Genomic DNA, 12,697 nt, shown 5'->3' on the forward strand with positions numbered 1-12,697 from the left:
AGCAACAAATACACACACACATATGTAATACATATGTATACATGTATGTGTAATGTTCTCATTTGGTTTTTTGGAGGTCTCTGGGGCAGCCTTCTTTTCAGGAGAATAATTACCACAAGAATAGCCAGATGTCCAAATCCTTTATTATCTCCTTGTCTGGGGCCTGGGCCAGCTTTCTAGAGAGGCTTTCAGTCTGGCCTTGGTCTCAGGGGAAATGCAGGAGGCCAGGCCAGCTACCAGGAGGCTGTGAGATGAAGTGAATGAATCTGGCTCTATGTCCCTTCTGTCTCTCGCTCTCACTCTGGCTGAGTTTGTCCCAGCTTATATGCTCTATTATAATTACATCATCATAAGTGTGAATCTTGTAGAACTATATTAAGTATTAAGTACATGTACTGAACTAGGGAACTATGAATCACCACGCTAAACTAGATAACCATTGTCTTATCAATTCCACTGAGTTAACACCTTGTAAGAATTCTTGTTTCAGTGTTCTGGCCCTTAACATATATGTATATAGAAATGTGTAATATGTGTATATGCACATATGTGTATATGTGTACTTAGATTTTTACATTAGTGTTGTATACATCAATATTAAATTCTGAGACCATTTGTCAGTGTATCTTATGCTTCTCTTGAATTTCTTGGCAGTATTGTGAGGTGGTACAGATATTGTAAGGTGGAGCAACATCTAGGAGGAACTCTACTAGGTGGTATAGTTGCTAGAGAGTTGAACTTGGGGTCAGACAGATTTGAGTTCAAATCCTAATCCAGATACTTTACTAGCTATGTGACCTTGGGCAAGTCATTGTACCTCTTCAGTCTTAGTTTCCTTATCTGAAAAATGGAGATAATAACAGCACCTACTTCACAGCATTATTATTAGAATAAAATGAGATTTTAAAAAATGTGTTTTCCAAACCTTAAAAGTGATATTTAAATGCTAGTTATCATCATCATTATCATCATCATCAATCATTTTTATTTTCTGGTACCAAAATAGTAAATTTACTTGTCTTAAGCTGTACCGCTGTAAAGATATGAACAAGTAGATTATTGATTTTCAGTATTATGACTACATTTCACATACATAATAAAGAATAAAGCTTTAGAATCACTGAGATTCCATTAATTACTTATTTTAAAATATTCTTTTCCCACTACTAGAAAAGTCATAAAGTGTACTGATTAATGTTAATTGGGGAAAAGAAGACTCCTGGGGAATTGAAAGCTAGTCAATATTCAGACTGCCCACCCATAGTGAAAAGATCTTTGGTCTGTCACTACTAGTCTCCTTCAAGCTGAATCACAGTTCTCTTCCTCTTCCTCAGAGGATTCTATGTTTCAGCAGATTCAGGAGAATCTGAAGACCACTGGATTGGGTTCACATGAGATTTCTGATGCTTACTGCTTTGTTACTTTGGGCAAAAGCATTTGCAACTCATGAGAGATTTAACTAGATATTTGTAAAGTCCTTTCTTGCTTTCAATCTGTATCCTATTGTATAATCTTCACAACCACCAGGTGGATAGTACATATATTATTAATATACATCTCTTGTTATTCCCATTTGCCATGACAATAATGAATATTATGGAACAAGGTTATTTGGAGAAACAGCAAATCCCGTCCTTAAACAAAAAGGAGGAAGAGTGAAATCTCAAATTGCATCTTTTCCCATTAAAATTCCCAGCATCAGGGAATGAGTAGATTTCAAATTAGGTAAATCACAGAGCTCCCAACTCTCCTTAGTAGGTGTGCTGCCCTTGTCAGTTTTAAGGAATGATGTGGAATAATCATGATATGGGATAAAAAAAAAATTAAGGAAGAAAGTTCATGTCCTCCTTGATCTTTCCATTGTCAGAGGTGGCCCTGCTCTGTGCCATAGCGGCTCATTTCTATTTTTGACAAATCAGTAATGATTAGCTGAAAAGATCTCTCTCAAGCTAAAGTATTGAAATTTAATTCTTATGGGAAAAAATTAGAACTTAACTAGTTCCTTTACCCATAATTTTGTTTTAAAATTCCCCAAAACACAGTTTAAAATAATAGAAAGAACACTGGGCCTCTACTAAGGAGATAGAGCCAAATGCTGCTCTGACATATCCCAGCATTGTGATCCAAAGGAAACCATTTAAGTTATGTTATCTTTTTTTGCCTCATTTACAAAAGCAGATGGTTATACTTATACTACCTGTAACACAAGCCTGTTGTTTTTAATTCCTTTACAAATTCTAAGTTGCTATATAAATATGTTATTATTTTCCACTACTAACATCAAGCTTCATACTCTACCTTGGCTCAGAGATAACTCCAGGTTTTCAAAGGTTTTGCTAGTAGAAAGGAATAAGCATTTATTAATTCTATTAGTCTATCAAGCACTTTTAAGTGCTAGAGTTAGGAAGACCGATTCTAGACCCAGTATTCTATCCACTGTACCACTCAGCTGACAGATCCTCCCAAGATGGAAATCTTCAGATAGTATATCTGGCATTTGTGTACTGTAAAAACACCAAAATTAAGAAAGAGTAATCTCCAAAAACTATCAACTAAAGTATAAAGGGATTTCTAGATAAAGATATATAGATACATAGAAGGAGAGCCCATACCTATGAAATTACAACTTTTAAAGTATTCCAAATTACAAAAGATGAATACAATTGTTTCACGTACAGGTATAGGAGTTTATAGGTATGCTAGAATATATCACTAGTGAACCATTTATTCTGTCTCACCATGTCAGTTATATTTAACTTAATAGCTTAGGGGAAATTCCGGACAGAGAAATGTGATACTTTTAAGTTTATGCTTGATAATCAGGCATTTAAAACTACCACTGAAAAGATGTCAGTTAAAATAAAAGCAAAAGCAAGTTATTTTATAGAATCTGTTACCCATTAAGTACTAAGGAATAGTTAAGATATTTAGCCAATAGATAACACTTTTGGAATACACAGAAGAGCTGTTGGAATACACGGGAGCCACTGACAAGGCTGCTGGAGGTCCAACCCAGAATGGATCTCCTCTTGTGAGAGGATGATAGAAGGAGACTGAGAAGCAGTTGCTGTTCTCTGACCTTTGACTGAGAGGCCATTGCATTGTCTGACATCCCTCCTCTTACCTCTGCCTCCAATTTATCTCATTCCTAGTCTGCAACACTTGTCAGCAAAGGCTGCCTTGCAACTCCTTCAGATATTATGATCCACAGCTGTGGAGGCTCTCAGAGAATTGTCCTATCCCTTAACATAACACATTTCTATAAAACAGAAGCTAGGATATACTACGTTTTTAATATTATACTAGCAACATAAAATGTGATTATATTATTCAGCTTGAATAAAATATTTGTTAAATTATTACATGATTAGAGTATTTTATATAATTCCAAGATATCTATTGTAATAACAATTACAAATTGGTTTATGACTCCTTTAGGTAGTAAAAAAGCTTATTTTACTAAGTTTTTATTTAAAACTACAAGTCTAGCTAGCAAAGAAATGTGGTATATGTGTATACAAGTATATGCACCCAGCCTTTCAGCTGAAGTGGTATCATTTATCCTTCTCTAGAAAACTGTATTTCTCTTTGATCCTTGTAATTTTTTAAAGCCAGTTAGCAAATTGGCATGATAAGTGATTGAGTAAATCGGACTTTCAATTTGCCTTACAAAAGTGGGGGGATTAACTAAAAATAAGAAGTATTTCCTGATGATCTGCTTCATTTAGATGAGGCACTGTATAAAATATCTGTTTGGTTTTTTATCATTTGGAAAAGAAAATTGAAAAATAATTGAAATTAGACATCTTCATTATGGATTAATGTAATACACTTTAAATTAACATACAGAAATGTAATAATGTATAGACATGTTAAGATGTCCCAGGTAAGGTTATTGTATTCTCTCTATACACAGATTTGGTTTCTTTCATGTTTTTCTCACAAGAAACATTGACATCTGTTAAAGTAACGACTGCTTTGTAGGAGTCAATGGTAGTCGCCTCAATCAAACTGAGACCTATTAAAAACCTTAGCTTAAAAGGCCAAAGTTCCCCACTGCATCCAGGGCCCCCTTAGTCGCCTTGATGTATATCTGGCCATGGACCCAGGTTGTTCTGGAGTAGAAAGTGAGGTTGGGGACTTGGCATGGCCTTCCCTCACAGAAATCCAGTTCACTTGTGTATCATAGCATCACCTCTCTGATGTCATGATCATCTCAAAGAATGAAGGAAAAATAATAACAGTAATAAGTCCATGGATATTAATTGATTCTCAGTTATTTTTCCTACTCAGTGTTGGAAGAGAGCATTAAGATAATTTTGAGTGCTTTAAAATACCAATATGAAGATATTAAGAACATATTTGGGTGATTATTCTTATGTAAATTATTGAGGACCAAATAGCCAGTGACTGTATTTTGGTATCTAATCTGCATATTTATTTAGAAATCTTAATATTCTGTATGTGACATGATGCTGGTTGTTTTACCAAGAAAAATTCATACATAGCAAGATGACTATGTTCTAAGAACCAGCAATTTACACAGCATTTATGTTGATAATATATCTATATGAGAATTAAAAAAGCAAAATAGCAATCTTAAAACTTATTAATATATTCTAATATTTATTGTGTAGCAGTTCAAAAAGAGGTAACATGGCATCTTGGATAAGCAACCACCATGAGTCAAATAAGAGCTAAATATTAAGTCCTAACTGTAAAAATTTAGCCATGTGAAAATGGGCAAGTCATTTAACTTATTAGGGCCCTATGTAACTTAGTGATTCAGAGTATGTGCTGATATACATTGGCAGAGAGAGAAATCATAGCTTTGATTTTTAAAAAATTTTATTCAGAGTTGCACATCTAAGACCAAATTAAATACTATGTTTACATGGCTAGACTGCTTAGGTGCAGCCATCACAACTTGCCAGTTGATGACAGTAAAATCAGGGAAGTGATAAAATCTTAGCTGGATTTGTCATCAGTCAATAAACATTTGAGTGCTAGGGACATAAAAAAAGACAAAATAAAGCCCCTGTCTGTAATGAACTCAAAATCCAGTGAATTTTGTAAAATAATAATTAAAGAATTACCACAGGCTTTCAAGAAAGTAAAAATTACCAAAGAATGCATACATGTAATTTATTAGTAATGATAATCATAGCAAAAATAAAAAGAATAGGTACATTTATATAGCATCTACTTTGTATCAGATACTGTGCTAAGCACTTTCCAAATTACTCTTTTCAACAATTACATAAGGTAGATGCTATTTTTAATCCCTATTTTAATAAACTTAAGGAAATTGAGACAAACATATTAAATGCTTTGCTAAGAATTACCCAGCCAACAAGTGTCTGCAGATAGATTTGAACTCTGGTCTTCCTGATACTGTCCCAGATCTCTATCCAGTCTTCCACCTAGAATCATGAAAAAAAAAATCATGAATCAAGAAAAACCAAAAAAAAGCAAGGGAGTAATCAAGCATTTATTAGGCACTGTGTGCCTAAGTTCTGTGCTGATGATTTACAAATATTGTCTCCTTTGATCTTCACAACAATCCTAAGAAGTCTATGTTCCCCTTTTTACTGGTAGAGAAACTGAAGCATTTAGCAATTATTTTCACCGTAACTAATAAGTGTTTGAATTTAGGTGTTCCTGACCCCTAAACTTTGTGTTCTATCCATAGTAGCTGCCTCTAATAAACAAGATTTAGCCACTTTTCTTGAGAGAAGTGAAGATTCCTTTCCTCTAATTTGAAAAATTAGAACATTTGTGTTGTCATGGTAGAAATCGACTTCCCTAATTATAGACTTTTTGTTTTCTGCCACCTATGGGGGGCGGGGAGGGGGGGGCAAGAGGGAAAGGAAATCAAAGAAGCTAGTAGAAATGAATGTGAAGAATATCCCTTTAATAAATCAAGAAGGATTAAATAAATGACTGTCATGAAGAGAAATTGGCTATACATAAAGAAAGCCTTGAAGACTTTAGTTTCTCCGTTGGCTCAAATCTTTAGGCCTATGAATAAGTCCTGTGAGGTACCTGAGGAGATGATTAAAATTCTGAGTAAAGAATATACTACTTAAGTCTGAGGAGGAAACCAGGGTTAAATTAATCAATTCATTTTAGCAAACAACTTATTAAATGTGTACTATAGAGAATTGTGCAAAATTAGAGGAAAATGCAAGGTCATAGCTTTACAACTGTGAATAATGTACAATCAGCGATGGCACAAAAGGATTTTCATTATTTGAAAAACATTTGCATAGATAAAACCAATGCAACTATATAAAGAAGAAACAAAATGAATGTTTACATTTAACATCTTTAATGAAAATTTAATTAATATCCAAAAATCTATGGAGAATGAACACAAATAATGATAATTTATAAAGTACTTTAAGGTTTGCAAAGTGTTTCATATCTTATTTCAGTTGATCCAAAATATCTTTAGTGAAGATGACCAATTTTCAAATAAAGTGCAAACTATCAACAATCATCTTTCTATAACATTATTCAAAAGTCACTATTAACAGAATATAAACTAAAACATATCACTTAATAGAACTGTCATGTAGAACTTTATAGAACTGATAAAGGTGAAAGATACAAAAGTTAGTGTTGAAGGATCTGCACAGAGAATATTAATCCCATGCTGGTAAAACTGATAATTGTGTCAGTTACTCTGGAAAGCAATATAGATTTATGGAAGAAAAGTTAATTGAATTGTTTATCCCTTTGACCTGATGATTCCACAATTTGTTTTGTGCTCAATGGAAGTTACTGAGAGTAATTTTTACTATTAAAAGATATATATATATATGAATGAAACTAAGTGTTCATGATTGAAAATTTGCTGAACATGTTTTGGTATATGAATGGGTTCCAATATACCATAAAGAATGATGAAAATGAAGAATTTAAGAGCAAGTTTTTTTTTTGTTTGTTTGTTTTTGTTTTTGTTTTTTGCATCATAGAACCTTTAAACAATACCATTCCTGAATGAACCTAACAGGACTGAGTGAGGCAAGCTGGAAATTAAAGAAATTGAAAGAAATGAAAAAAACTTAAGGGAACACAAAAGCAGAACGCTCAGGCTACTGAAACTTTACTAATTAATGTATTTCTTTGGTGGGATCTGTAGTCAAATTGTAGTTAAAGGACATGAGGGGTCTCAAATGTGAAAAGTGCTTGCTACTTACTACCATTCCATTTCCTATTTACATGACTTTTTTCCACAATTAGTTGCTTTAAGAATAAGAGCCTTTGTGTAGCCTTATTTACTTGTAGTAAGAAAGTGAATACTGCTATAGAAGAGCTAAAATGATTTAGATGTTCTCATTCATTCAGTAAACATCTATTAAGCACTGATTATGTACCAGGCCCTGTACCAAGCACAGGGGATACAAAAAAAAAAAAAAAAAGATAATCCCTACTCTCAAGTAGTGTAAAATCTAATAGGGAATATAGCAAATATATAGAAAGTAAGCCATATATAGGATAAATAGAAAGGTATATTATATTTCCTGTAGGCAATGGTTTTTATTTGGAACTTGAAGCCTAGGAGGTCAATAATCTGAGTGGACGAAGGAGAGCATTACAGATTTAGAGATTACAAATCTCAGATTTACAGAGAGAATAAGGGAAAGCCTTTTTGAGGACACATTTTGTCCATGTGTGAGAGAGATAGATGCTAGTTACAATTGCAGATCCATGAGAAAGTATACTGCTTATTGTTCTTCGGGTACTAAATAACATGATGCTACCTCTGATATGAGAGGAGTTCAGGGGAAAAAAAAAAGATAAATATAGAAACTTTATAGAGTATGTGATACTTGAACTGGGATTTGAAGAATAGTTAAGATCTGGGGAGAGAAGGGGAAGAAATTATTACAAATAGAAACAGGGAAGTAGATAGGCCAGGCCAGCCTGAACAAATCCATGAGCAGAAATAATTATGTTTTCATTGGTGAAGAAATTAACCTGATAAAAGTAAATGGAATAATAATTTAAAAATTGCATAGGTAGAATTAAACCCAAGTTTTGAAAACAAAGTTTGCATTTGATATGAGGGGGAGGAAGGAACATTATAGTGTCAAGGCAGGAAAGTAACATGTTAAAAGCACTGTTTCATAACACAGCTAAAATTGGAAGAGTATCAGGTAAGGGGGGGGGGGACTTTTTGCAGCAAGTTTTTCTGGTTTCTAAGATATATAGGGAACTATTTGATATTTCTAAGAATAAAAGTCATTCCCTATTTGATAGTCAAATAATATAAATAGGCAGTTTTCGGAGATTGGTTCCTTGATAGGAACCTATTGGTTCCTATCAATAGCCATATGGGGAAAAAAATGTTCCAAATTACTAGGAATTAAAGAAATTCAACTTTTAAAAAATCTGAGTTTCTGTCTTATATGCCTTAAATTGGTAAAGCTGACAAAAAAGGGAAAAAGCAAAAAACTTCATGGCTTGGAGGTCTCATGGGAAGCCAGATAATATACTGTTAGTGGAACCATGAACTAGTCCAGCTTTTCTGGAGATTGGTTTGGCCCTATCCACCCCATTCCTATCCTCACTACCCCAAAAACCAACTCTTAAACTGTATACTCTTTGACATAGCAATATCATCACTAAGTTTATATACTCCACAGAGGTCCAAGCAAGGAAAAGGATCTATATAAACAAATATATTTGAAATACATATATCTTTTTGTGATGGCAAAGAGTTGGAAACTGAGAGGATAACCATCAGTTGGAGAATGGTTGAATGTGTTATGGTGTATGCATATGATGCAAAAATATCATGCTATAAAAAAGGGATATTTTCAGAAAAAAACCTGAGAAGACATCTAAACTAATACAGAATGAAATGAACAGAACCAGGAGACCAATTTATGTAATAACAAGAAGACTGTAAAGAGAGACAATTTTGAAAGACTTAAGGTTTCTGATCAACACAATGACCAACCATAACTCCAGAGGACTCAGGATGAAACAAGATATCTACCTACTTCCTGTTAAAGAAGTAATGGGCTTAGAGTATAGGTTGAGACATAATTCCTTTTAGTCATGGGTCAGTATAGGAATTTGTTTTCCTTGACTTACAGATATTACTAACAAAGGTTTTGTTTTTCTTGCTTTCTCAGCAGAGATGGAGGAAAGGAGGTAGGAGAAAGGGAAGGCAGATGTTTATGAAAATGAAATTTAATTTAATTTAAGAAAGAGTAAAATGAAGGAAATGAAATAGATGACCTCATTTGAAAAAAACCCCACTGTTTTAGGAAAGTTAGTCTGATGTGCTATTTTATTTATTGGTTTGAAGTTGATTGAAATTAATATTAAAGAACACTTCAGAGGTGGTTATAATATGTAGAGATATTAAGTTCAACAAACATTTATAAAAGATTTTTATATCTCTTGTAAACATTATGAACCATATTATGTTAAAGTATTTGTCCAAAAGGTATTATTCCCAGTCTTTCCTCAGTGTGCCTGTATATCAGCTGTAGAATTTAATTTTAATTAATTTTAATTTTTAAAATATATTTTATTCATTCATTTATTTATTTATTTTATTGCACATTGCTTTTATGAATCATGTTGGGAAAGAAAAATCAGAATAAAAGGGAAAAACCAAGGAAAGGATAAAAAAAATAAGAAAAAATAAGTGAAAATAGCACGTATTGATTTACATTCAATCTTCAGAGTTCTTTTTTCTGGATCTAGATGGTATTTTCTGTTCAAAGTCTATTGGGATTGCTTTGGCTCCTTGAACCACTGAGGAGATCCAAGTTTTTCAGTTGATCAATCACACATTCTTACTGTTATTATGTGTACATATATTCCTGGTTCTGCTTGTTTCATTCAGTATCAGTTTGTGTAAATCTTTCCAGGCCTTTCTAAAATCTAGCTGTAGATTAATAAGAAAAAGGTTTGCCAAACTAAGAACAAATAGCTTTGCTAGTCCCCTGCCTAAAGACTAGACCTAGTTATATTATTAATCCCCACCACCACCACCATCAAAAAAAAAAAAAGTATAAGTTTTATCCAGGATAGACCAAACTAGGAAATGGAAAAAGGGTTAGAAAAGAACCATTATTATCAAGGTGTTTTTTTTTTTTTAACCTGCTATTTATTCATCCTTATTGTAGGAATTATTTGAAACTTTAAGGCAAGAAGGGAGTTTTGGGACTAGGAATTCTGGGGAATACCAGATTCATTTACCAAACTAATCTGCTAAATGCATTTGAATTTGGATCACCTGGAGTCTAGCCTGATTCCCAAAGCTGTAGGGTTTCTAAATTTTTATTTTAGCACATTTTAGGGGATTTATTGGTACCTTTTACTTTAAAAAAAAAAAAAAAACTACTTTTTTAATCACAATGGTTTCCAGTATATGTTGTCTCCTTTCCCTTTATCTCTCCTCTCCCCTACCTTCTGCCCTTGAATCCAAACCCAGGGACTTCATTTGACATATAAGAAAGTTATAGAAACCAACAGAAACAAGATTAAAAGGGAAATACAAAGCTGGGAAAAAATCTTTACAGCCAGTATGTCTGATAAAGGCTCATTTCTAAAATATATAGAGCCTCAGTCTCCAGTTGATAAATGGTCAAAGGATATGAAGAGACAATTTTCATATAATGAAATTAAAACCATTTATAATTATATGGAAAAAATGCTTTAAATCACTATTGCTTAGAGAAATGCAAGTTAACAACTCTGAGTTACCACCTCACACCTCTCAGATTGGCTAAGATGACAGGAAAAGATAATGACAAATGTTGGAGGGGATGAGGGAAAACTAGGGAACTAATGCATCGTTGGTGGAGTTGTAAAATAATCCAACTATTCTGGAGAGCAGTCTGGAACTCTGCCCGAAGAGCTATAAAATTGTGCATACCCTTTGACCCATCAGTTCCATTACTAGGTCTGTATTCCAAGGAAATCATAAAACAGGGAAAAGGACCCACCTGTACGAAAATATTTGTAGCAGCTCTTTTTGTGGTAGCAAAGAATTGGAAAAGGAGTGGGTGCCTATAAATTGGAGAATGGTTAAATGAGTTATGATCCATGAAGGTAATGGAATAATGTTACCTTCATGTTCTTCATTAATTCATAAAAATGATGAGCAGGTTAATTATAGGAAAACCTGGAAAGATTTACATGAGCTGATGCTGAGAGAAACAGGCAGAACCAGGAACACATTTTACACAGTAACAGCAAGAATGTGCGATGATCAACTATGAAATGCTGGGTTTTTCTCAGTAGCTCCGAAGCAATCCAAAGTGATCCAATGCAATCCCAATAGACTTGTGGACAGAAAATGCCATCTATATCCAGAAAAAGAACTAAGGAGACTGAAGATAAATCAACACGTGCCATGTTCATTTCATTTTTTTTTCTATTTTTTATCTCTCCCATAGTTTTTCCCTTTTGCTCTAATTTTTTCTCTCCTAACAAAATTTCACAAAACAATGTGTATTAAAAATAAATAAATCTTTAAAAAGTAAAAAAAAAAAGTTATGGCTAGAAGTGGTTTGTGTGAAAAATATCTGGTGATTTTAATGAATTACATGCTTATTATGAGTTAAAAGTGTCCTATAGCAGCCAAAAAAGTGATGTTAGGCTTTCATAAGATCATGAAGAGACATGGTATTCAGGAACAGAGAGATAATAGTTCTCCTATACATGTAGTATATAAATCTACAAATGACTTTATTTAGATCACATATGGAATAGTGTTCAGTACTAGGCACCATGTTTTAGGTGGTGGTTAAAGAGGTTCACAGGATGACTACTGAATGGCTTTAATTTAAGCCATTAAAAATGGCTTTGTCATACTACATGAAGATCATTTGAAGGAATTGGGGATAATAAATCTGGAAAAAGAAAGTTCAGAGGGGGAAATCAATAATTGTCTTAAAGACCTGTCACTTCTAAAAAAGAGTTAAACTTGTCCCAGTTGTCTTGGTCACAGAGAGCAGAAATAGGAATGATGTAGAGATATCAAATTCCTGTGCCAAATGCCAAAGAGACAAATTCCTAAAAACTAGATACATCCAAAAGCATAAGGAATTGTCTTCCAAAGAACGTGGGGAAAATATGGTTAGACATTGTCTTAATGTGATTTGAGTGACATTTAGAATTCCAAAATTCAGATCTCCCTAATATGACATTTATGTTGTCAAGGCAAAAGCCTGAGGGACACTTAGTCAGGGCGCAGACCATGATAATAGCTTTGGTGGAGAAAAGGATAGAGGTAGAAGATCCTACAATAAGAGATTGGGATTTTCATTACAGCTCTTGTTTTCTTTTTCACCAAAGCTGAAGCCTACTATGTGCTAGAAAATATGTTGTTGCAGGGCTTAAAAAGACAAAACAGAACCAGTTTCTTCCCTCATGACAGTTAATTAGGTTGGAAGTTTTGAGTATTTAAAAGAGGAAGACATGGAAGATGTCATGGAGATAGAATTGGCAAGGTTATTCTGTTGAGGGAAGAAGAGGGGCAAATCAAGGATGACTAGATTTGGAAACCTGGGTGAGTCTTTATAGAAATAGAGAAGTTTGGAGGAGGAATGTATTTAATTGAGGTAATGAGTTCTATTTTGCATATGTTGAGCCATTTAATAAGTCAATTTTGATGTGGAACTGGATTTTAGGAGAAAGATCAGAGCTGGAGATAAAAATCTGA

General features: G+C 33.6%; 1 protein-coding gene across 1 annotated transcript in view; it reads left to right on the forward strand.

The window, feature by feature from the left end:
- Positions 1 to 12,697, forward strand: part of FBXL17 (F-box and leucine rich repeat protein 17) — a 495,113-nt gene that overhangs the window by 417,970 nt on the left and 64,446 nt on the right.

Source organism: Sarcophilus harrisii, chromosome 1 (genome assembly GCF_902635505.1).
Source record: "Sarcophilus harrisii chromosome 1, mSarHar1.11, whole genome shotgun sequence".
Lineage (NCBI taxonomy): Eukaryota > Metazoa > Chordata > Mammalia > Dasyuromorphia > Dasyuridae > Sarcophilus > Sarcophilus harrisii.